The sequence below is a fragment of the Festucalex cinctus genome, chromosome 11, assembly GCF_051991245.1.
Source record: "Festucalex cinctus isolate MCC-2025b chromosome 11, RoL_Fcin_1.0, whole genome shotgun sequence".
Lineage (NCBI taxonomy): Eukaryota > Metazoa > Chordata > Actinopteri > Syngnathiformes > Syngnathidae > Festucalex > Festucalex cinctus.
In genome coordinates, this window is record NC_135421.1 from 17,002,505 (window position 1) to 17,029,457 (window position 26,953).

At 45.2% G+C, this 26,953-nt stretch overlaps 1 long non-coding RNA gene across 3 annotated transcripts in view; it reads right to left on the reverse strand.

The window, feature by feature from the left end:
- The window catches only part of LOC144030980 (uncharacterized), a 42,984-nt gene that overhangs the window by 13,036 nt on the left and 2,995 nt on the right, over nucleotides 1–26,953 (reverse strand). For 2 of the 3 annotated variants that reach the window (XR_013287397.1, XR_013287396.1), the window contains 2 exons: nucleotides 24,473–24,679; nucleotides 24,191–24,308 (listed from right to left, as the gene is read on the reverse strand). This is a non-coding gene — a long non-coding RNA (uncharacterized LOC144030980). Of the gene's footprint in view, nucleotides 1–24,190; nucleotides 24,309–24,472; nucleotides 24,680–26,953 lie in introns of those variants that run through there. The other variant, XR_013287398.1, reaches the window with a different exon arrangement.

A 26,953-nucleotide genomic window follows, 5' to 3' on the forward strand; every position in this document is an offset into this window, starting at 1 on the left:
AGTAAAGAATGTAGGCTGATTTCCGTTTTTAAAAAATGTGTAGAACAAACGTCTGAGGTGGAACATGTCAGTTTTTGTTCTCTCAATCCACACCGTTTATAGTCGTGCATTTATTTTTGCTGGTGGCGAACGAAACACTGTGTATTAGGCCAGACGCAAAGTTCTATTTTGAAAATTACAAACTGGCTTGCTTAAACCTTCCGGTCATGGAGGTGCGGCGTAAACATGCCGATGTGGAAGTGACTCCCTACTACACGCATACAGCCTTGCCACATTTTAGACCATCAAGGTTGCATTGGCAAGCCGAGGCCTCAACATCGACAAGAAATCTGAGCCCACCCCGCCGGGCTGCCTTTGCAGTGCGGTCGAGGCTCGGGAGTCAAAATGATTTGATGGACTGACAGCTCCGATAAGTTAAGCTCTCACTCCGTCCTCATGTGGGAGCAAGTTTATCCTAAATTAGCCGGATGCAGCTGCAGGGGGTTTACATTTACAATTTTCTAGCTATAACTGAAAATGCTTAAAATAACCGGAGAAAAAGATCTCATCTGCCTTGCATCAGAAGATGTGGGTGCAAATCTCGTGTTGTTTAGTCCGCTCTGGCTGAAGCTCTTGAGGATAAGTGCTAAAACATCACATATATGCTTACTCCCTATAATGTATCAGCTTGTTGGCGATTGGAAATGTCAAGTGCTTTCTCCTCAGTATAAAAACAAGTGCTAATAATTTATGAATGTAAGGCTTGGCTGACATTTTTCTACTACAGTGCATTCACGTGTCTGAATTGGATGTCACATTGCACATTTGGCTTTGTGTGTTGATTTAAAAGTAAAAATAAAATAAAAACACGGCCCGGAAGACCGGAGAGAGTACTTTGTTTATTTTTGTACTTCCCAAGGGTAGGGGGGGAAAAAAAAAAGGCCATCATGGTTTGAAGACGAGGAAAGAGAATGAAAGAGCAATTGAGTTACGGGCAAATCTGGATGTCCTGCAAGGTGGAAACACGCCGACGAGTCCCTGGACGCAACAAAGCACTTTGAGTTCCAGTTGGCACTGTTCACCTTGCGTTTACACAGACAAATGGATACGCATTAGTGAAAAGGTGAGTGCTCTTGCCTGGTGTGTGCGTGCGCGCGCGTGCGAGCGTGGGGGTCTGGCTGGAGTTGTGTTTGTCTGTCTGTCATGAAAACAAGGATTCCAAACATTTTCACCACCTCATTTGAAAAGGGGCGTTTTAAAAATCCTAATTTGAAAGCCTAACCCTAGCTTGAAGCCCTACTTTTACAAACCTGCTTACAAACCATAACACAGGCTTGAAATTATGTGCAGTAATTTGCTTGTAGTCATAAGTTGATATTAAAACCTTACAAAATTACTTGCTAGCCTTAAATCGCAACTGTTACCCTCCCTTCATACCAAAACATTGACTTGAAATACTAATTTGAAACCCTCTTGCTAGCTTAAAACTCTCATTTGAAACCGTACTCCTGTCTTGAAAATATAACCTTGTCTCGAAAGCCCAATTTCAAACCCTCACTTGAAACTATAACCCTTGCTTCAACAAATCCAGACTAAAACCCCCCAATTTAAAACCCAAGTTGTGTTTAGAACCCCAACCCAAGCTTGAAACCCTCACCTTGGCTTGAAATCTCCATTTTGAAACCCCCAAATGTGCACTGTCATGCACAAATATAGAAATATGGTATTCCATCATACTGTATATTCTTTTCAAAGTATCAAATAATGAAACTGTAGTCATGCTTTAATGAGTTCAACTATTTAATATTCACTCCAGCACGCCTATTGTCAGGGAAATGAAAAGAACCACTGCGCCCTCTACAGGAAAACAGGGGAACCTCGTGTCTGCTCTGAGAGGAATTGTTGATACACAATGATGTAATGCTCTCAACTAGAGCATTTTTTATTTTTTTTTTGTATGACTTTGCGTTGCATTAATGTCGCTATATGTACTTTCCAGGTTGAGACTATGAATTATGAATGTGAAGTCGTATGTTTGGTCATCCGATGCTGTGAATTGATAGTAGACTTCGTTTTTATGGTAAGAAAATGACAAGCTCATAAACTCCCGATTCATCTCAATGTGCAAAAAGGTTTTCATTTTGCTTTACTAATACAAATGGCTGAATGGGGAAAAAAAGTTTCTTATATTTAATAATAATTATCATTAGAGTTGTGACATTCACTTATAATTTGTGCAACTTAAGGAAGTTAAAACTAGTCATGAACACGACAAGAGCTCCTCCGCCTTAACAACATAAAATGAAAAGTATGTTCAATTTCAGTGGTTCCACTTTTTGTCATCTTCTCTCAAGAGCCTTGCCATCACAGCTTGTTTTTTTTTTGGTTTTTTTGCATGCTGTAATGATGTGATTTTTGCATATCTCCCCCGTGTCTATTTGAAAGAGATATGTGCTACCCACAGCCTCAGTTTTTTTAGCATAGGAATCTGAAGATGCATAGAAGTGTCGCGTCAGCAGCACACAACCTCCCACACTACTTTAAAGGTTTGCCGGTTCCGAACGTATCACCGTCGCGTCGTTTATTTTTTTTATTTATTTTTTTTTTATCGTTTCAAAACAGTCTTCCTTTTGTTACTTTAATGTTGACGTTTCTTCCCTCCTGCAGACCGTCATTAGACATTGCATTATTTTTTCACTGAAAGCAATAAAATAATCATGACAGCATTACTAATGAGGCTTATAGTCATCAGTATGTTTTGATGATAATAAAGTGTAAGCCATTACGTTTATTAAGTCAAAACATATCTCAAATCAACTTTCCCCAGTGAAATGAATGGAAATACCATCATTTCGTTCCACCATCCTTTTTAATAACACACACATCGCTCTATAATATTATATTTTATAAAAAAGTAATGAGCTAATAAAATAAAATGTAAAGAGTGAAACCATTTTTGCTTTAATTCAATGGACATTGCGCTGTGCCTTCTAGTTTGTGTACATTTGCCACCTGCAGGGGACAGTGTAATACAGATTGAGTAAATTGAAGTATTTTTTTAGTCTAAAGATTATACACCTGTGAGTATTTTTTTTTTTACATTATCTGTCTATATTTGTGTTTAAATATTGCTGATTTAAGGGTTACAAATCTTGAAGTCTCTTTATTGAAGTTGTTCTACCGAACTGCTGGTTGTTGTGGAGTGAGCAGAGTTGAGTTCACTGCTACCACGCGGCGCTTGTAGTGCCAATTTTTGTTTGCAAATTCAAGTAAAAATTGGCCGAACAACATCTTATATCTTAAAAAAAAACAAAAGAACAAAAACGCCCACGCTAACCATAACCCCTAACACTGTAACTCTAATCTCAACCTCTTATGCTAACTCTAACGCCACGGAACCCTAACCTCTAACCCGAACCACTTACGCACCCTTAACACTTACACTTTACAGTGTGTGTTGTGTAGTTTGGAGTAGTATGAGCCTGGAGTAGGTTGCAGTTCCACCCTAATGCTTTGTAATGCAGCAATGTCACGTGTGTGACGTGTGTGCTGTAGCTATCTACCGTTTTCATCACAACACAACACTTGCCACTGGGGTTACTCTCAGATTGAAATGGCCACAGTAACCTTCAGGGAGTCACAAATGGTAGCGGCAAACAAGGAGGACGGGTAAAAAAAAAAAAAAAAAAAAGGGGGGTAATGGATCCAGTGGAAGGTGGAAGCGGCTGAGGGAAGAATGCTGTTTGATTGATCGCAACATTGCGGATATCCACCACGAGGCACGACAGGCAAGTTGGACAATAGCTCACTTTGACGGGTATTTTCCAGACTCGGTATTCTCGCAAAGTTGATCACAACTGGTCAACAAATGTCCCATTTCACCATTAAGTAGTAATTCTCTAAAGGCTGTCATGTGATTTTGCTTCTACTAGATCTGGTCTGACAAATAGAGAGATAACAGGTATTTTGTGGGGCAAATACATAAGTGTCCCAGCACGGTGGCCAGCGGTTAGCATGTAGCGGTTAGCAAGTATGCCCCATGGTGGAGAAGTTGAGGGTTTGGATATTGACTCGGACCTTTTTGTGTGTAGCTTGCTTCCACGTTCCAAAGATTGCATGCTCGGTTAACTGAAGACTCCAGAGATCTTCAGTTAAAAATGGAGAGAACTGGACGGTCGCAAAGGATTTCTCAGGGCAAAATATTGTAATTTGCATAACTGGCCTGTAAAAACCAAATCAATGTGGCACATGTGATTTTCCCTTTTTCACAACTTTTATTTCTAGGTTTGCAAGTAGGGACACGTTGAGTGTTCTGTCCATTGAGTTCAGTGGATATGTTTGTTTGGAAGATCCTTGTTTGGTTTGGAGGGCCCGCTTAACCTTGCTGCTTTTTTTAAAACCGCAGTCTCTCCACAAATTAAGCACAGCGGTTTTGTGCTGACTTCTGAAAGAACAGGCCCTTCTATTCATTCTGAAAAACTCTGATTTCTGAGTCATAATTCAGAACTTTGAAACAAGCCACATCGTCACCAATACGTCAAATCTTTTTCGGTAACCAAACTGTTTGATTGGCTCATCATGGTCACGTGATCACAACAAGGCCTGCCATATACAGTAGCTACCGAAGACAAAACACGTACTATACTGACCAGGGGTTCATTCACCAGAAACCTTCGTCTTCCGGTTGACGATCACCTCTCGAAATTATCCATATGTGTGAATGGTTGTTTCATGTCTGACCTGTGCTGGACTACCAGTCCAGCATAACCCATTTTGACTCATGAAGCCATAACTGTAAGGGAAAATCAAACCAAGACAAGTCGTAATAGAAACGCGGCGCTAAAACTGCAACCAGCCGTTGACACGGTGACAAGTTAAATTCCCCTTTCGCCATCTGAGCTCAACATCTGTTGTTGCAAATGTAAACAGCTTGTGTTAAATGGTTTTGCCGCTTTCTTTTTTTTGCACCCACCCACCCTCTTGTCGTGATATCTGTATTCCGAGATAGCGTCGAGTGCAGCAAAGCGCTTTGCATTGCTTGCACATCAGCCCCGCTGCTGTCATCCTAAGTTATATAGTGCCATAACTGGCTTTCAGGCTGCTGAGTGGGAATAAATGAGCATAAATTCAAGCCGATTATAACTCAGTGTGCCATCAAGATGATGTTCAAGCTGTTGCTTTAAGTTAACGCAACGATCGAGTTCTACTTTTTTTTTGTGGTGACACAATGTGGCGGCTAAATAAATTGTCGGAGGCTTTTATATAGGGTGGGGGCGTTCCACCTGTTGGGCGATGTGGGTGTTTCAACATCCACATTTCTGTGGTGAGTGAGGGTTGACAACCCACACGTTCCACTCGTTCTGACAATAACAGCAGTTAGCAAATTGAAAATGCTACACAATTCTTGTTGCAAGTGAGGTAGGAGCCTATAACAGCTAACCTTTTGGTGAGAGAAGCAACCATTCCCAGCTATAGATGATATAGAAGTCCCTAATAATGTTGCCGGTAGGGACGGTAATCAATAACCGGTTCTTTTTGAGAACGGTTACCAGTAAGTCGATTTCAAGGAATCTTTTGTTTGCTGTATTGTTATTTTCGATTTCCTCGCCACTACTGAGGGACTCCTGGAATACCTTTCCTCCACTTAGTATAATATATAGGCCAATCTAGGAAGAGCAACCGCCACCCAGTCACTGAGGAGAGTTACCGTAATTTCCGGACTGTAGAGCACACCTGATTATAAGCCGCACCCGGTACATTTCTAAAGGAAAAAGTATTTTGTACATACATAAGCCGCACCTAACTATAAGCCGCACGTGCCCACATTAAAACATGAGATATTTAAAAAGAAAGACGGTACACAGAAAGAGTTTTCAAAGGTTTAATAATATACCTTAGCTTTTCTTTCTAAACAGTGCCTGTGACGCGGCAGTAACAGAGTAGGACTACGGTAGTAACACAGCACTAACAGGGCTGGTTAAAAATAACATACCGGTAAAAGTCACTGAGACTGAGACTTCTTGTATTTTCCATGATGAGGGTCTGTTCATGCTCATTTTATTCATGCACAAATCGCCAAGTTACATTAAACTTGTGTCTTCCTCAACATATATTCCACTTGTCTCACTCTTACATTTTCTGCTCGACCGCCCCTGGCGGCCGTCAGAAAAAGATGCATAAATTAGCCGCATCATTGTATAAGCCGCAGGGTTGAAAGCGTGTGACAAAAGTTGCGGCTTATAGTCCGGAAATTACGCTATATAAAATGAGAATGACATCAATCACTTATATTATTTCTATCCCTCATCTACTGTGAATCAAGAAAGAGACTCGAAAAGAAATCCGATTTATAAGCATTCTTGAAAATGGAATCAGAATCGCGAAGGTGAGCCTATCGTAGATCACTTTTGGCGAGAGAAGCTTGGGCAGTAATTGTTGATCTTTCGGTTAGATTGACGGAAACGTCCGACGTACACTGAAGATATATTTAATCTCATAATTTAACAATTAGTTTTTCATCTTGCCTTAGTAAGTGTGTGTGTGGGGGGGGGGGGGGGTAAAAAGTGAATAATGGGGGGGGGGGGGGGGGGGCAAAAAGTGAATAATAGGGTAGACCCAGTAACCTTTTTCAACAATGGAAAAAAAAAGTGTTTGCTGAAATAAGAGTGTCGAAAGCAAAAGTATCATACAGTAGTATTATGCCCATCATTTTGTTATCTGAAGGTCCAGCCGTCACCGCAGTCTTGTTAACCACCCGCTGGAACCACAAATGGGCACTTTGTCAGACACGGAGGCACATCGGCAGCTCCCATTGTTTTCTCGCACCTAGCCGAGAAGACTCGGGCATCAAACGGCTTCTCGGGCTCTCTGAAAAGTTCACATTTGCATTTTGTATATCAGTAGGCCACAGCTTCCCTCTTCCTCGGAGGGTGCAAAGGATGCCTGGAATTTGTCTGCACACAAGCTCAGACTTGTTGGCATGCAACTTGAAAACACACAATCAAGTAATAAGACCAGACGAGCAATAGGTTCTCTATAATCGCTCTTAATTAGTTTAATATGTTGGCGAGACATGTTGATACATTCATTATCTTCCTCAGAGGTTACATCTTTGTTTAGTTTTGTCTTTGCAAGCTTCGTAATTTAGCATTGTCCATCTGTCTAGGATGATCGAGCATATTCTCTCGTCAGGAGTCCAAGCCTTGGAATTCACCCAAAATGTTTTTTTTGTAAACAAAATGGCTGACTCAATTTCTGGCACGAGTGCCTGTTTTCCTATTATGAAAAGTGTGATTTTTCCGATTTCATGTTGATTGTTGGAACCAGTGTCCAATGTTGATTTAAAGGCCTGATATTTGCACATAATGTCGCTTCAAAACAAAATGCTGACTTCCTGTTCGATTTCAGGTATGCTTACTGGCAACGTTTTCCTACATTTTCCTCCATCCTGTTTGATAGACATGTCCACCCAAATGTGTAGCAATGGGTGATACATTTAAAGGCAGCTTGAAACCAAAATGGCCGACTTCCTGTGCATTTTACAACATGGCTTCCTGAGACCTTTTTTTGTGGGTCATGGTTGATCTGTATGCCTGCCAAATTTCATGTTATTGAAATAAATCATTTTCAGGGGCTGCATTATTTATTTGTTAAATTCGCTGCAAACGTCCATTTACGGAAAAGACAAGCAAAATGCAAATTGTTTGGCTAAAAACGATCACAGCGATGAAAAATCAAATGGATTCCTACCAATATGTTTTACTTCAACCAAGGCAATCGAATGTTGTAGCGATTGTGACTGATGGTGAGAACCTGCGTACACCAGTCACCAACATGAGGTAACTATCCTTAATGGTGGTGGATGAAGGAATCAATGATTGGTTCCTCCCCTCGAGGGCTGGCTTCAGCCAACTGATGGCAAGAGATTTTTCAAAGAGAAATTGCAGTTCTGTTTTTGAAGTGTAGTATGTAGCACAAGTCAGTTATGTGGCTCGCTTGAATGAAAAATAGTCATCAACTGCGGATGATGGAACTGCTTTCGGAGGTGTTCTTTTATCAATTCGACCAAAGGCTTTACACTGCGGGCAAATGCCAAAATGATTTTTCTTTGACTGAAAAGTTGAAAAGAAAAATGTTGAAAGTTAAATTACTGGTTACAAAAACTTTTGATCGTGGGCTGTTGGGGAGAATTTCAGGATAATGTGAAAATTCACTTTAGCGTAACCTTTACAAGTGCACTTAATTTGACCTCCTCTGAATGTCTGACTGCACATGTCCAACTCTTCAATGTTTCAGTGCTTTTCGCACAATCTTCTGTTCTCTAACAAGCAGCTGAAGGGCAAAAATTCAGAACGGGCATTTGATCCGTGAATGGACCGGTACATTTTCTCTTTTAATCAGAATTACGACCAAGAGATGGGTGAGTCACAGAAGCACAGATTGTGAATTTTGCCGTTCAGCTCTTTCGACAACTTACAAATACATCCAGTTGAATGGATGAATGAATACCAAGTTGACTATACAGTAAATAAACCTGTGTTTACATTTAGTTGGCCGTGCAGTACTGAGAGCTATTTTTAAGATACATGGCCCGCCTTTTGAAAAGTTGCATCTCCATCAAAATCACAGTCTTCCAACCTTTTGGTATTGTAGCGATAATTGGGTCGTCTTTTGGACGAATTAATAATCTGGACGTTACAGAGGTAAATTGTATTTACCTCAATAACCTCTGGGGCACCACGTTTGTTTTTGCTTTGTATTAACAGGAGCAAACAACGACCAAAATCCTTCTTTCATCAGTCATTGATAATCTAAAGTCGCCACACTCGATATTCAGTGGTTCGTTGTACTAACAAAAGAATAATAATCCACTCGGAAACACAGATGACTTAGGCGGAATAAAGTTTATAAAACATGCATTTATTCACGATTGCTACACTACAGAATCAAAATACTGCCTATCTAACTATTCTACCGTCAGAAGAAAAGAAATAAAATAAAGCGAATGAAAAATAAGGAAGGAATGCGAATGAATAAAGAAACAGGGAAAAGAGAAAATTTGACCTGCCAGATTTGTGATGTTTCAAACGTAAGTGGCACACAGTGGATACGCCGAGGTAGAAATCAAGCGCACTTACGAGCCCTGGAGTTGCGTAGCAACGAACAGAAGTGGCGGCCTTTTTGACAAGGGGGAAAAAAATAGTCAATGTTCGTTGAAAAAGGCAAGAAAAAAAATAAAAAGAAAAATTATTCCACAGGTGAGCACGGGGAAGCCGCAAAGGGGCCTGGCGTCGTTGCGCGGCTCGTGCCTTGATTGGTCGGCGATCCGGCGAGGTTGATCCTCGCCGAGGTTGGTTCTGCTGGGCAGCTGTCCGAGCTCAGGTGTTGCAGCTCGGTCAGTACGCGCCTGCGTACGGGGAAGGCCAGCCGTTGGAGGTGAGCTAGCACCGCGGCGGGGCACCACCGACTAGCAGTTGAGGTGCTGAGCGGCTGAGGTGCGCAACCTTGAGTCCGGGGTACGTTGCAAGTGTACCCCGGGGCCGCGAAGGTCGGGCGGGTAAGCACCGATAGTGGAACAAAAAAAAATAAACAAAAAAAAACCAAAAGAGTCTTTAGTCAGCGTTGCAGTTTGCACTTGCTTTGGCGTGGCGTGGCGCGAGGATCCGATCTCGTTAACGGATACTGCCAGGAAAGAAAAAGCCACGTGGTTTGCAAGTTTCTTAGACAAAAGAGTTCGAGCAGCCTGGCTGGCCCACTTGCAAGTCGGGCCAGAGTTTTTGGAAGAGGCTTGTGAGAGCAGGAACAGGCAAGAGAGCAGGAGGGCAAAAGAGTGGGCAAAAAAAAAAAAGAGAGAAGAGAACGGGCAGTGGTCTGCTCGTGTTTTTATAGTCTCTGGGTGGGGCGAGCAGGTGAAGGCACACCCTTCTGTTCGCTCGCGCAGACTCTCAGAGGAAAATTATTAAAAAGATTAATAATTTGGCATTAAATTTGGTCAGTCTGGCAAATCAGTTTTCCCACACAACCCGTTTAACACACATTGTAATTAATGCATCATAAACTAACTTGTGAGGTAACTTCTACTTGTCTAATCTGACTGAACTGAGAGACATTGATTATCTTTCATTCTTTATGGAGTACACATGAAATAGGATGTTCATACACACAAAGATATAACATGAATCATTCGTAGTTCAGTTGTCTGTCAAGAATTATCATGATATAAATGTGTAAAATGCGGTTACTTATGTGAATTGTCACTAAGGATAGTTCCAAGTTTCGCCACTTGGAGGTGTTGTTGCTCCATCTAGACGTTCCAGGAAGGGCGAGGCGCCAGAGTATCCTTTTGTGATTGATAAGAAGTCATGAACATTCCTTTGATCGGTCATTTGTGTATTCCAAACCATTGGAGCCATTTGTTCGGGCTCCGAGCAGACTGCTGGAAATACACTCCTTTGGCAGACGCATAAATTCCTTTGTCACCTGGTCAGCGGCTTCAAAAGAGTTTTGTTGGTGGCAAGGACCACCTGTAGAGCTGACCAGGCTGGATCCTGTCTGGGCATTGGCATATTCATGCACTGCAGAGAATTTGCTTCAAGAGAAGCAAACTAAAAAAAAATTAGAGGGTGGAATGGACCTAGGCAATAGTTGTTACAGACCCCCCTTCGTCAAGCGGGATGAATCTTCAGGATGTCCAGGTTGGCGGGTCCAGATGATGCGTGGCCAGGGTCCAGGCCACGGTCAGACGGCCGGAGTCCCACTCACGCTCTGCTGCAACACTCAAGACATACCACTGGTGCCACTTTTCCCTAACCTCTGCCTGGTTATGTGTATGCAGGGTACGTCTGTGTGTTTTCAATGTGTCTCTATGTGTATTCAGTTAACAGTGTGTCTAACTTGGTACTGTGTCAGCTAACTGAGGGACTCGGGTCCCAAAACAGGCGCGGGCCTGGGAAAGACGCAAGACGCGAAATTCCAAACAAAAGAAAAGGAAGAAAACTTTTCCTAAGGCTATAAGGCTAGTATCATATTATGAGTAACTAGGGGAAACGAACAGCAAATTAAAGAAAAGAGAGAGAGAACGAGAAAAGAGGCTGTCGCCTTCTAAAACTCAAAAACCCGGGACTATACTCAGGCCATAACTCTCTTATAAAGACGGGGAGGTTGTCTCAGGCACCTGCGTGTCGGTGCAAATCTCCACCCCTGGGGGTGTTCGTCAAAAAAAAAAAAGTCTTAGGTCGGTTAGCGCGACACTATCGTTGCTAGGTACTTAGCTATCGCGTCTTCCTATGGCGTAATTAAACACCCAAAAAGTCGTGCGTTATCCAAGAATAACTGAAGGGAAAAGGGAAAGAAAGGGAGGAGGGGAGAAAAGGGAGCAAAAGGAAGGAAAAAAAAAAAATAAATCAGAGTATCCTTGGCAGTTGCGCTAGACTAAGGGAAGGAAGGCAAAGGGGCTTAGTTAGATTAGCTAGACTCACTAACGCTTTAAAAAGAGTACTCTGACCTGCTTTTGAAGGCCTTAAGTACGGGGGAGCTTTTCATGGCTAGCAAAAACTGATTTCACGCAGCATACCATTCATAAGTATCATAACACCTTGAGTGTACATAATCTTTTGAATTTGAGTTGCAAATCATTTTGTAGTTGTCTAGTCTAGTTCTGCATAATGCTATCGGTGTTACAGCTAGGACCGTATCCTTAAGTGTTGCACCAAGCGTCTGCAAATAAGTAGCAAAACACAGTATACTAACCTCTCGCAATCAACAAAGATAAGCGGATTAGCGTCGCTCGGTATGGTATCACTGAGGGGTTCGGTAGGTGCAGCGGGGTGTTGACCCCCCTTTTGCACGTGTGATACTTTCAAACATCGTAGTCAGCGAGGTCGGTCGGCGGAATTTGGCACGTCTGTCGAAGGTGGCGGTTGGGTCGCTGACTCGGAGTCGGCTGGTGACCCCCCTTTGTCAGTTCCGCACGTATGCTGGTCCTGAGATTCGCTCGATCGCGTTCTCAGACGTTCAAACCCGCAGTGACTTTTGATCTGGTTTCGGTGGACCCATCTCAGTTGGTCCCCCTGACGTCCTTTATTCATCCTAATTTGATAGGCGACGGGTGACAGTTTGTCGACGATTTCATGTGGTCCTGACCACCGGGGAAGAAATTTTCGGGCGATGCCCCTCTGGGCACGCGGAGTATTAGCATTTGGTTGCGCGAACAAGTAATACCATACTCGATCACCTATTTCAAACTCGGTTTGTGAGGCTTTCCTATCGTAGTAGGTTTTCTGACCTTCTGCACTTTGCTTAAGCCGTTGTTGGGCAAATGCAAACGTGGCTCGGAGGTGGGCTTGCAAGTCCTCCACGTACTGGGAGGCCGTGTATGCCGTGGCTAGGTTTGTTTCGCCTGGCTGGTACATCAGGTGCAGGGGGAGCGTCATTCGCCGTCCGGTCATCATTTCAAAAGGGGCCACCCCTGTGGATTCGTGAGGGGTGGCTCGAATTGCCATGAGGATCAGTGGGAGTCGGGTGTCCCAGTCCCGATGGTTGGAAACAACAAACTTTTTCAGCAAATTTACCACGGTGCGATTAGTCCGCTCCACCTGTCCTGATGACTGCGGGTGATGGCTAATATGCAACTGGGCCTTGATTCCGAGCATTTGCCAAAGTTGTTGCATCACCTCGGCTGTGAAGTGGGTTCCCCTGTCTGAGTTAACCCGTGAGGGCAACCCAAAACGGGAGAACACGTGGTTCATCAGCAGGCATGCAGTGGTGTGTGCGGTGTCGTTTGGAGCAGGCAGGCATTCTACCCACTTGGTGAACGCGCAAACTACTGTAAGAAAGTATTTGTTCCCTCTCAGAGATCTGACCAGTGGTCCCACCCAATCAATTTGGAGATCAGACCATGGGAAGTTGACTCCTTTCTGTTGGAGTGGTGCTCGGTGACTCGGGTTTGCTGGCTGAAACTGGCAGCAAACCAGGCATCCTTTGATGTAGGTTGCTACATCATTATGCATGCGCGGCCAGTATGCCACCTGTTGTAGTGCGGTGACAGTGGCCTTGAATCCGCGGTGGCCTGCATAAGGCGCGTCGTGGGCGTATGTTAGCAAGACCCCCCTTTGGCTCCGTGGAACCACCAACCGCAGGGCAGGCGGAGACGCGGAGTCATAAACCAGAAGGCCTTTAACGAGACGCAGCCTTTGCAGCACGGAGAGCAAGTCTTTGAGGTCGCTGTCGTCACTCAACGCGTCAGGCGACACGGGGTTGGCGACAGGATCAGAAAGGTGCTGAATTATTTTGAAAAGCGCGGGGTCGCCGGCCTGTTGGGCGACCAAGTCGGAGGTTCGGACGGGCGGTACGTACGTCACGGGCCCCGTAGGGGTTTGTGTGGGGGCGTCGCGAGACTCAGCGGCGGCCGCAGCGCGGCGGCGCGTGAGAACGTGGACCTCCAGGGTGGGCTGGGTGGGCAACCAAGCTATATCAAATGTCCAAGGAGTCCCGTTGAGGGCCCCTTGTTTGGCTAACGTGTCCGTTAGGTCGTTAAAATGTTTGTCAGGTCCTGGGACTTTTGAGTGTCCCCGGACCTTTTTCCAATAGACATGCATATCATTGGAGGAAACCAAATGGTCGCATGTCAAGATGAGGTCGCGGTGTTTAACGGGTTTCTTCGCTGACGTAAGGAAACCATTTCGACGCCACACCGGTAGATGACAGGTGAAGGCGAGGCGGGCATAGTTTGAGTCAGTGCAGATAACCAGCACCGCGACACCGTTTCCAACTGCCAATTTGAGTGTAATCAGGATGCCAGCGATTTCCGCATATTGAGAAGAGTGGGGGCCCAATTGGAATTGCAGTGGTTTGCACGGTGTGTCATTGACCCAAGCGATGCCCACCCCAGCCTGCAGCTGGGTTTGGTGGTGGTAAGAGCAGCCATCCACGTAAGCTGTAGGCATGTCTTTGCAGACATGTTCCTCAAAATAGCGGTGACGCGTGAATTCCGGCATCGGTGCCACGGCGACGTCTGTTGGCGGGGTCGGGTAAGTTGACACACAGTTCTGGCAAATCGCTAGATCGGTACCCAGCGGTAACTTTGCGTTTTTCGCGTACCGGACTCGAACATCGTAACTTTGTAACGCCATAAGCCAGCCGGCAATGCGCGCGTTCGTTACGACACCGTCTCGAATGCGTTGGTTGTTAAGAAAAGTAACCGGATGATGGTTAGTATCAATCGTTACTTTTTGACATCCAATGTAGTTTGAGAAATGTTTGATTGCCCATACTGTGGAAAGCAGGGCTTTTTCGCAGTCGGAGTATTTCAACTCAGGGCCGTTCAACGTTTTACTGGCGTACGCCACGACGCGTTTATCCTGGTCGTACATTTGGTATAGACCCGCACTCAAACAATGGTCGGAGAATCCTGCTTCCAAGAAAAATTCCTTGTTGCTATCGGGGTACGCGAGACAGGGAGCGGAGCCCAGCTTTTGTTTTAGCATATTCATCGCGTTGTTTTGTTCGTCACCCCAATCGAAGGGCGTGTCTTTCTTCAGCAGGTTAGTAAGAGGGCGTGCTATGTCAGCAAAGTGTTCAATGAACTGGCGCGAATAGTTGCACACGCCAAGGAAGCTGCGCAATTTTGACACATCGGTGGGGGTTTTGATGTCAAGAAGGCCTTGAATACGGCTGGATTGTGGTTCAATCCCGTTCGGCCCAACCAAGATCCCCACGTAGTTGACCTTCGTGCGACACCACTGACCTTTCAGGAGGGACAGTTTGGCACCTGCAGAAGACAGCTGTCCAAGAACGTGGTCGATTTCCATCAAATGGTCATCCAAAGAGGAGCTCCTCATCATAATGTCATCGACATAAATGAGGTTGCCCCTGGCGGCGGCATCAGGGCACGCCTTGTTGAGGAAGATGTTAAATTCGGCTGGCGAGTTGGCGTAGCCGAATGGACACCGGTTGAAAGTATACTGTTTGTTGCCAAAGGTGAATGCCAACTTGTATTGATCCCTGGGATCTACGGGGATCGTCCAGAACCCCGAAGCCACATCGATGGTGGTGAAGAATTTGGCATCTCGAACCTTGGGAAGTTCCTGTTCAAGTTGTGTCATGGGCCATCGCGAAAGAGGAACCTGTTGGTTCAGTTTGCGATAGTCAATGGTTGGTCTCCATGTACCGTTTGGCTTCAAGACTGGCCACAATGGAGCCGAATAGGTGCTGTTACAGGGGCGAATGATGCCCTTTTCCAGCATGGCGTCGATAGTCTTCTGTACTGGTTCGTAAGAAGCTATCGGAATCTTGTACTGGCGCACGAAAGTTGGAGGAGCGCCGGGCTGAGTCGGGATGCGGACTACATGTAGTGCCGTCAACCCGCAATCCAAAGAGTCCTTGGCAAAAGAGGGTGTGTATTTCATTAACACGGTGCGCAAATGTTCGCGGTCCTGTTCGGACCGGAGCGCGTCGGCGCGGTGCAGAACTTCTTGGAGGTGCGCCTCGAACTCTGGGTACGGTTGAAGGTCCCCATTTGGAGTCGTGGTTGGTTGAGGTCTCTCTGGGTTTCCAGAGGGAATGCTGGAGGGCGTTGGAGGCAACGCGCTCAAGGCATAAATCACCAGTTGTTGGTCTGTCCCCAGGTCCACTCGGACGATGTCTTCATCGTTGGTGGGACCGGCAGGGTTGACCGTAACAAGCTGAGATGGCCTGGTGAGTCTTCGGCCACCGGTGTCTTCAGTCAAGAACAAGTCCGATGGGATGTGTCCAACCACAGGCACCGTTAGAGTGAAGTCGTGGAAGTCGGAACGGATGAGCAGGCCCAGACGGGTCGCTTTTGGTATGCGAACGTCGTACGAAAGGGGGTTGTGAACCAAGATCAGAGTGGTGAGGGAGGCGTCCACGATGGGCGTGGCCTCCAAGAGTAACGACAGGTTCATGAACTCCGAAGAAGGTTGGAAGAAAGCGGAGCGAGCATTCAAGACCTGGTTAGCTCGTGTCACCAAGCGAACCGGAATGTTGATCGTGGTCGCCGGAGCGATCACTTCATCCTCATTTAAGACTTCGCAAGCATCTGGGACGGTCTGTCCGGACTTCATGTTTGGAAGACTGGGAACACAAGCTAGAGGTTCCGAGTTGGTGAGGGACCACAGCACGTTGTTGATGGTGTCCACCTGGGCGGCAAGACGAACAAGCAAATCTGCACCCACGAAAAGGGTGTGAGGCGCATCCGGGACAACCAAGAAGTAGTGGGTCAGTGAGTGTTGCTTCCACTGAAGGTTTAAAGCGCACACGCCCACTGCGGTTATTGTGAGAGGAGGTTCCGTGTTCAACGGAAACCGGCAAGACTTGGAGACGAAAAGAATGTTTGGGTCAAGATCTCGCAAGTTGTCAGCGAATGCTGCAGAAATGGCTGATTTGTCAGCCCACAAGGCGAGGACGGCGTCAAGAACAGGTGCACCTTGCACGTGGACACCTCCGATGATGCGCGGGGCGTACCCTGCATCAGGCGGGGGTGGGTCAAGGTCACAAAGAAAGGTGTCGTGGCTTCTCAGCCGGTCCTTTGTCGGGGACGCGAGGGGTCCTGCCTTGGACTGTGTCGTGTCCCAGCTCCCTGTGGGGGCGTCTGCTTCCCCGTGGGGTGGCTGCGCCCGAGTCACAGTGCAGAGCTGAGCCTGGTCAGGGCCCGAAGGAAATGTCGGCAGGGCCTGCCGCACCTGGGCCCAAATCTGGAGTCTCTGGTAGTCTATGATGGGTTGGAAGCGGAACAACAGGTCTTGGCCAATAAGAAGGGGGACTGACTCAATGGGTCCCACATAGACTGGATGAATGAATTCCATGGGGCCAATGGACCAGTGTACCATCGCGACAGATTCCAGCTTTGTGTTAGTAGGTGAGAATGCGCTAACGGTGAGTGGGCACCGCCGTAGGCGGAGCGGTCGACTGTTAGCTTGTGACGCGGAGCGGAGTTGTTCGAACACCGTGTTGGACATCACCGTGATGTCTGCGGCGGGATCTACAAGGGCTTCGTAGGTTAGAGCTCGCTCCAGGGTGACGCTCAGATAGAATTTACGAGCTATCCCCCTGGTGGTGAGATCACCTAAAAGCTGTTGGAACGGTCTCACGTCATCGGTTGATCGCGATACATGCGGGTCTGCTGTATTTGGATCAGCCTGCAGTACCAATATTGTTGAGTCAGAAGGCAGTTTAGTCGGTGTCTGAGTGTCGGCTACTGGAGGCCCCTCTGGTGACCTCTGTTGGTGGGTCACTTCAGTGGGCATCCGGCCGTCGGTTAGTCATAAAGGCGGGTCTTTTGACGAGTCTTTTGACGATTTCAGGAGTGCCTTCCATATGCCGTCGGCAACTGCGTTGTGGTCAGTCTCGGAGTCGGCTTGGCGGTTCCGGGACTCACGGTAGGAATCGGTTGCTGGCGCGCGTTCGACTTTATCACGTTTTGGATGATAGCGCGAATCGGGCTTACCTTTAGCAAATTTGGAGCGCCGGCGGTCGTCAGCTTGCTTTTCTCCGTCCGATTTCTCGTCACGCGAGTAGTCTGTTTTGGAGCGCGGTTTCCGGTTTCGCGGGGCGCGGGACTGTTTTGACTTTTTTGATTTAGTCTGGTCTTCCCTCGGAGCAAAGGAGCAAGCTCCCTCCAGCTCTGAAGGAGGACCCACGTCCACTTTATAAATTCCTGCGTCGCCTACCTTGGGGGCGGATAATTTTAGCTTTGCATAGCCCCTAGCTGCTAAGTCACGTAGCTGCGAGCTATTCAGTGTCTCAGGACACAAAGCCAGTCCCAAATAGTGGTTAAGGTTTTGTTGGAGGTTTCGGACAAACAATGTTTTAAAACCAGGATCTTCCTCCATGTTGGGCTCGTTACGAGTCCCAAAGTAGGCATCGCGAAGACGACTATAGAAAGCCTGAGGAGACTCCTGCTTTCCCTGTTTGACGAACATGGCAACTTCCATGCCCGACAACCCAGGAGAACCGTCAAACTCGCGTGAGATGGCTTTGTGCAGTGCAAAGGGGTCAGACAACACATCAGCGGGCTGCCGTTCCAGCAGTCTGCTGACTGCTCGGCTGGACGTCATTTTGATCAAGTACAACTTATCTTCCACGGTTGCCATTGGGAACCTCTGGAGATGATAGTTGATGTCTTTCAAATACTCTGTTGTGTTGTGGGACCCCCCTGGTTTCGGTTCGAATTTTGCTATGTTTCGAGCCAGCTTGTCCAAATCTTTCCAGGCCACGCCCATTTGTCCCTCCAACGGGGGAGTCGACATGGGTCCACGTTGGAAACTGTCATCACCTGATGGCCCTAAAGCGTGTGGGGAGGCGGCCATCGGCGGTGCCAGGCCTAAAGCGGCGGTGGTCACCGGCGGCGTCCTCCAGGCGGTTCCGGACTCAGGTGACAGTTTGAGCTGTGGTGCTGTGGCTCTGGGATCAGGAGGTCTGTGCGGGGGTGGAGCTCCCGGCCGGGAGGCTCCTCGGGAGACCTCATTCAACTGCTGCGCGCGTTGCAACTCATGTTTAATATGAGCTAACTCTGCCTCATATTCCTGCTGGCATTGTCGGAGGCGGGTAACCTCGGCTTCAGTCAATGCTAATTTAGTTCGCAGGTCATCTGAGCGGTCCACTTCGGCATTACGTTCCTCCCTAAAGGTCTGTACCTGAACTTGGAGGCGCTTCACTTCATCGGTTGACTGAGCTAGCGACGAACTAACCCGAAAGTAATTAGCTTCTGCTAGCCGAAGTTGGTCTTTTGACGGTCGTTCAGTCAAGTCAGTCACCTCTGCTTTTAGTTTGTGAATTTCATTTGCCGCGGATCTCAGCAGTTTTTCTTGCTCTCGATTTGTCTCTTCGACGGTCGCGAGAGCTTGGGTTAACTCACCAATCTTTTGATGGGAGTCGGGAGTGAAAGCAGACTCATCTGCATCACTGCCCAGATTTTCGGCTAGCGCCGCATCTGCGCGGGCTTCTGCCTCATCCAGCTGCGCTTTAACGTCATCCAGCTGGGTCTCCATGACCTTCACTCGGTCGTGGGCGGCTTCAAGCTGTGCCGTGGCATCACGGCTCTGCTGTTGTGCCATGTCAAGTTGGTGTTTCACTTGACAGTCCTCGGCATCGCTCAACTTCAAGTGTGCGGCAAGGTTCAAAGTCAGACATCCGAGCATTCGAATGAGTGACTTGTCCTTTGGGGCTTTGGTCTCAGCGTCACTCATGAGCTGCGCGAGGTTATCATTTAGCGTATTGACATCCGCATCCCTAATAGACTCAGCGTATCCAGGTAAGAAGTCCTTGGTCAGCTTCTGCACCAGTTGAGCCAAGGTATCTAGGTTCTCACAGGGGCTGGGAGTCTCTCGGAGTGATGCCATATTGTCAATAGCTTTTTAAACGATCACACTTGTACTAGCGTTTAATAGTTAGTTAATCAGCGTACGCAGTTAGCTAACTACCGCTATCAAGTATTATCGTCAACAATACACACTGGGTTCAAATTATCAAAAGGGGAATTGCCACAAAAGCAAAAGATTTGTAGTGGGCTATGCAACCCACAGCTTACACTATAGTTGGGAGAAATCAATTCCAGTTATCAAAACAAACAAAAACAAACGGCAACAAAAAATAAAATAATAAATAAAGCAAAATAAAATAAAATAAAATAAAATAATAATAATACTAACTTCAACTTGACTCACTCAGCAAAGAATAGCTTAAACGAGGGACAGGGTAACTCTAAAATGTTACAGCGGTCAATCCCAAAAGCTAAATCAAAAAAAAAAAATTCAAACAAAAAAATTTTTTTTTTTTGGAAGTCGAGTTAAAAGTTGAAATTAAAATTAAATTAAATAAACAATAAAACAGAAAAAGGGGGAAATAAACTTAAAAGGGGTTAATAGTCTTAGTCAAATGACTGGTTACAGTGTCAGTACAGTTTCATGCAAATGTCCTGTGGACGGGGTTTTTGGGACACAAAAACTGCAGAACTATACAGAAATATTAGAGCTGCCTCTCTAATAATAGCTCATTCGAACTCACACCTTCTTATTAACTAGACACAACCGAAAAACAAAAACAAAAGAACAAACAAAAACAACAAAGTTAAAAATAATGGATAAAAATGAGAAGAAAACAAATAAAAGGGAAGAAAATAATAATAATAGTACTAGGTCTACCAAACCAACTAAACAAACACAAAACCTGAAATTAAGTGGAATGTTACGTCAAGAATATAGCTAGTTAGCCTAGTATGAAACTGGATAAAAGGGAATACGAAAAAAAAAGAGGAAAAAAAGAAAAACACAATAGTGTAAATAGTTCCTTTGTATTAATTTGACCCAGCAGTATGTTTTGTTGATGCACCCGTAATTACTCTCACGCTAGGCAGCGTAAAAGGCTAGAATGCGGTCAGCTATTACTATAATCCTTAGACGCAAACAGTCAATTAAGCCTACAACTGCGTTTAATCGGACGTGGATAAATTTTTTATTATCCTTGTGTACTAACGGTGACGACACTCACTAAGTACAACGCTCGACACGGAAAACAATTCAAAAAGCAATGTGAAGTGACATTGAATCAGAATTATCGCGGAGCAAGGACCACCGGCGTTAAAGCAGCAGTGGGGGGGTCAGTTGTCTATTGACAGCTCAAACGCTGTCTGACAGCTGACAACCTGCGAGACCCGCTCCCTTTCGGGGCGTCTACAGGCGTGGCTCAAACTCGCCAATGAGAAGGGAGGGGGAGGTACTCAACCACGCCTCCACGAGCCACACAGCTCTTCACAAGGACTATGGCGCCACCTTGTGGAAATGCGTACACGGTACAGGTAAGCAGCTAACGTCTTAGCGCTCTGTTAATCCGCTCGCCACGAGCTGAAACTTTGAGTCGGCGGCTACAAAAGCTCAGTCACGACTCAAACTTCTCCCACAAGCTAGGTGTAGGAGGAACACGGGGAAAGTGACTCGGACGTCGTTTACGTTGCTCGCGGTTAGCTACTCCTAAGCACGTAACTCGAGTCGGGTCAACGCGACGCACGTAGGCTGTCACGTGACTTCCCACAATTTCCGGAAACACAACAACACAAAGACAAACAACTTCAAATTCAGCCAGCTGAAATTTAAAAGTTGCACAACTCGAGTTCTATCACGTACGTTTTCAAATACAAGCCACTATTTTTTTCAAACGGTGACCGGCTCTTACTTTTATTCCAACAATCAATCCCGTTACTCTCGTTTACTTATAGCACGTCACTCCGTGGTAACACACGCAAGATGGCGGCTAACCAGACGCTCGATTCAAAGCTGAAGGGGAAAGTCAGTGCAGTTCTATGTAAGAAGAAATGTTTACCTTTTTGCACAGAGACAAATGATTAGGTACACTACGTGAAATGCGTTTTACTTTTCACGTCCAAAGTCTTGTGTTTTCGAGTGGATCTTCTTATGTTTTGTAGCCTCACACGGGGCACCATTATGTAGCGATAATTGGGTCGTCTTTTGGACGAATTAATAATCTGGACGTTACAGAGGTAAATTGTATTTACCTCAATAACCTCTGGGGCACCACGTTTGTTTTTGCTTTGTATTAACAGGAGCAAACAACGACCAAAATCCTTCTTTCATCAGTCATTGATAATCTAAAGTCGCCACACTCGATATTCAGTGGTTCGTTGTACTAACAAAAGAATAATAATCCACTCGGAAACACAGATGACTTAGGCGGAATAAAGTTTATAAAACATGCATTTATTCACGATTGCTACACTACAGAATCAAAATACTGCCTATCTAACTATTCTACCGTCAGAAGAAAAGAAATAAAATAAAGCGAATGAAAAATAAGGAAGGAATGCGAATGAATAAAGAAACAGGGAAAAGAGAAAATTTGACCTGCCAGATTTGTGATGTTTCAAACGTAAGTGGCACACAGTGGATACGCCGAGGTAGAAATCAAGCGCACTTACGAGCCCTGGAGTTGCGTAGCAACGAACAGAAGTGGCGGCCTTTTTGACAAGGGGGAAAAAAATAGTCAATGTTCGTTGAAAAAGGCAAGAAAAAAAATAAAAAGAAAAATTATTCCACAGGTGAGCACGGGGAAGCCGCAAAGGGGCCTGGCGTCGTTGCGCGGCTCGTGCCTTGATTGGTCGGCGATCCGGCGAGGTTGATCCTCGCCGAGGTTGGTTCTGCTGGGCAGCTGTCCGAGCTCAGGTGTTGCAGCTCGGTCAGTACGCGCCTGCGTACGGGGAAGGCCAGCCGTTGGAGGTGAGCTAGCACCGCGGCGGGGCACCACCGACTAGCAGTTGAGGTGCTGAGCGGCTGAGGTGCGCAACCTTGAGTCCGGGGTACGTTGCAAGTGTACCCCGGGGCCGCGAAGGTCGGGCGGGTAAGCACCGATAGTGGAACAAAAAAAAATAAACAAAAAAAAACCAAAAGAGTCTTTAGTCAGCGTTGCAGTTTGCACTTGCTTTGGCGTGGCGTGGCGCGAGGATCCGATCTCGTTAACGGATACTGCCAGGAAAGAAAAAGCCACGTGGTTTGCAAGTTTCTTAGACAAAAGAGTTCGAGCAGCCTGGCTGGCCCACTTGCAAGTCGGGCCAGAGTTTTTGGAAGAGGCTTGTGAGAGCAGGAACAGGCAAGAGAGCAGGAGGGCAAAAGAGTGGGCAAAAAAAAAAAAGAGAGAAGAGAACGGGCAGTGGTCTGCTCGTGTTTTTATAGTCTCTGGGTGGGGCGAGCAGGTGAAGGCACACCCTTCTGTTCGCTCGCGCAGACTCTCAGAGGAAAATTATTAAAAAGATTAATAATTTGGCATTAAATTTGGTCAGTCTGGCAAATCAGTTTTCCCACACAACCCGTTTAACACACATTGTAATTAATGCATCATAAACTAACTTGTGAGGTAACTTCTACTTGTCTAATCTGACTGAACTGAGAGACATTGATTATCTTTCATTCTTTATGGAGTACACATGAAATAGGATGTTCATACACACAAAGATATAACATGAATCATTCGTAGTTCAGTTGTCTGTCAAGAATTATCATGATATAAATGTGTAAAATGCGGTTACTTATGTGAATTGTCACTAAGGATAGTTCCAAGTTTCGCCACTTGGAGGTGTTGTTGCTCCATCTAGACGTTCCAGGAAGGGCGAGGCGCCAGAGTATCCTTTTGTGATTGATAAGAAGTCATGAACATTCCTTTGATCGGTCATTTGTGTATTCCAAACCATTGGAGCCATTTGTTCGGGCTCCGAGCAGACTGCTGGAAATACACTCCTTTGGCAGACGCATAAATTCCTTTGTCACCTGGTCAGCGGCTTCAAAAGAGTTTTGTTGGTGGCAAGGACCACCTGTAGAGCTGACCAGGCTGGATCCTGTCTGGGCATTGGCATATTCATGCACTGCAGAGAATTTGCTTCAAGAGAAGCAAACTAAAAAAAAATTAGAGGGTGGAATGGACCTAGGCAATAGTTGTTACAGTATTTAAGTCTTCTTAAGAAGGCCTTCCAAATGTGCAAGCAGACAAATGACACAAGGGTCGTCATATCCCAGGAAAGCTGGTGTGGGAGGGTTTTTATTCACTTGAATTAAAATCAGTTTAAGCTAAAAAAAAAAAAAAAAAAAAAAAGGCTGGCAGAAAATCATCTGCAATTGCGCAGTAGGACGTCGTTTGAAAAGACAATTGATCTCAGCTGAATTTGAGATCTGTGAGTCAGAAAGAAACGACTGGCAGCCATTTCGCCAGTCAGTCAACATCCGATCTCCAATCGCATTGTCTGTTGAGCATTTTTAACAAATAAACCGAGAGAGGCCGGTGTTCCTTTTCCGCCTTTTTTTGCGTGCCGTCGTTCCACTCAGCGTTTTATTCCCCACGCTCCAAAAAAGATGAAACGCTGAGTGAAATATCGCAGGACTCGGCAAAGACAGGTGGCTCATTATCCACCTCATCAACAAAAAAAGGGAAAGAAGAGGACCACCGAGGTTTTCTTTTTTTGAAGTCAAGCAACACCCCGTCTCCCTTTGAAATTTCTTGCCGTGCGTAATTACCTGCAAGGACGACATTGAAAAAAATCCTAATGATGCTTTTGCACTTTGTTCCTTCTCCTTTTCGCACACTTTTCTCCTTCTGCTTCTGAGATGTAAAAGGTTGGAAAATATCGAAAAGGCTCCTTGGGCCTTCAGAGAATTACTGCTGTTTTTTTTTAAATGTCACTAAAGAAAGAGAGGGTGGGGAGAGTCTGCGGAATCTTTATTAATTGGACAGAAACAAATTGGGATGGATTTGTCTGGAGACGCACAAAATGGTTGGAAATGTTTGCTTGTACGTGTGCCATTTAGAGATTGTTGTACCTGAAACCAAAACAAAAAAATGTAGAAATAATGGGCAGTCAAAGGGCGAATCCATATTTTATCTCGAAAATGAGGCGACAGAGCAAAAGTGCTTTTCACATGGCTGGTTTAACATCCTAAAAAACACAGAGTGGACTTTGCTTTCATTTAGAAAAACATGTTACCTTCAAATTGCTTGTTGGACGCCATTACAGTCGACAGTTTAAGTACATGGACGAGGTCTTCCTCTCACGTAAACTGCACTGAAGACAAATCCACTCAGCTCGCTTGTCACTCCCACGTTGCTCTTTTGAGCCGAGCATCTCGTGTGGCATTGATCGAGGACAAGTTTGAACCGGAGGACGCCATCGTCTTGCCAATCGGACACGTCTCTAAAGAAAGATGATGCGCTTTAATAACAAATTGGGAGGTCGGTTTAAAAAAAAAAATGGCAGTAAAAGCAAACCCATTACAATGGATTGTAGGTGGTGGGGGTGGGGATGATGCTTAACCTTAGGCGGTACAACTCGGCACAAATAAAAGCACCATTAGTGGAAAAAGTGGCGTAAGGGAAGTTGCGGGCAGACAGGTAGAAGGGCACTCTGTTCCGTTTTCATCCTTCAGTGTCAAATAATGACAACCCATACGGCTGAAAGCATTTCCAAATGGAACTGAAAATCCAAGATGGCTGGGCTGCTGCGTGTGTGTTAAAATACGTACCAGTTGTCAGTTATGGGACAACTTAAAATCTTCAGTTAACTTGAGGTGACTTTTGACAAGAGAATTACTGGACTGGACTGGAATTCCTGATCCTCACAGCATTTTAATGAAAGTGTACCAAAAGACAAGCAACCACTCATATGCACAAACTCGCACCCAGTCAGTTTGAAGTCTTCAGTAAATAAACCGAATATGACTCGACTGTGTTATAGACTGGACTGGATAGGACTGTATTCGGCTAGAGACTGGGCCAGACCAGATTATACTAGACTAGGCTAGACTAGAGTACTCCAGACTAGATATAAAATAGTCTAGACTAGACTAGACTATAGACTGAACTGGACTAGAATAGGCTAGACTGGACTAGCGACAGGACTAGAGTAGAATAGAGACTGGACGAAACTATACTTGATATGGTTAGACTAGACTAGCTCCTGGACTAGACTAATTTAACCTAGAGACTAGACTAGAATAGACTGGACTAGACAAGGCTGGAATAGTCTAAACTAAAACTGGACTAAACTAGACTAGATTAGGTTAGACTAGACTAGAGTATTCTAAACTAGATATAAAATAGTCTAAACTAGACTAGAGACTGAACTAGACTAGAATAGTCTAGACTGGACTAGCGACTGGACTAAACTAGGATAGAGAATGGACTAAACAAGACTAGAATAGTCGAGACTAGACTAGAGACTGGACTAAATTGACTAGCTACGGTTAGACTAGATCCTGGACTAGACTAATGTAGCCCAGAGACTAGACTAGAATAGACTAGACTAGAGACTTGACTGGACAAGGCTAGAATAGTCTAGACTAAGACTGGACTAGACTATATTAGGTTAGACTAGACTAGACTAGATAATGGACTAGACTAGTCTAATGTAGAGACTGGACTACAGACTGGACTAGTGTAGACTAGACAAGGCTATACTAGAGATTGGACTAGACTCACCCGTTTTAAACCTAAAACATTCAGAATTCCAGGTAATGTTTCTCAAATGAATATAAATGCAATTCTGTTCCAGCCTCAAAACATTTTTCCCCATTGTGTGGTTTAAAAAAAAAGTATAATGCAGTATAGAAATAAGTGAAAATATAGTAAGATAGAAAAAAATAGGACACTAATTTTCCAACGAAATTTTTTGTGTGAAGCCGGAATTGTTTGTAAAACTGGACGAGGTTCCACTAGATGTGTACTTTAACGTCCAATAAAAATGAAAGAGTCTAAGTAACACGCGCAAGTCATGGAAACTGCTCTTAGCCGGCGAGTGCAAGCAATCCATGAGAAATCTGTTGACTGCTCTCGTCTCCCGACGTCTGTCACGGCAATAACAGCTCTATCTAATATTGCCGTTGTAATAACATTAGTTTTCCTGACATGCCGGTCATTAGAGCGAGCGGGGGGACCACTCTTTGCCGGCCCCAGTAACGACCAGGATGCGTCACCAAATGACATTAGCGTCATATTGATGCCAGCCATTCCCCCCATTCATCCCGGCATTGCTTTATGTGCACTTGTTGTGACCTCCGAAGAGCGCAGCCGGGCCAATAAAGACCACTTGAAATGATCTATTCTCACAATTTCAACCATTTTACATTTAACCGTTTTAGCTGCTCCAGGGGGGGAAAACCTAATTTGTCCATCAAATATGGTTTTAAACACATTTCGCTTCAGGTCCACTACTAGCCGGGGAAATGGTGTTGATGGGAGAATTTTGTGAGGCTGAAAGAAAAGCTGAAATACATGTTTTAGTAGTTTAGAACAAGACTGCAATTTTGACTAAACATATCAATACAGTTTAACTCTGTATCAGGCAAAGACATATGATAAATTAACTTTTGTAATTTTTTGGTTATACACAGTAAAATCGACAATTTGAAATCAACACTTTTTAGAATTTTACACTTCAAAAGTGGTCCACACTAAATGTATTTAAAAAAAT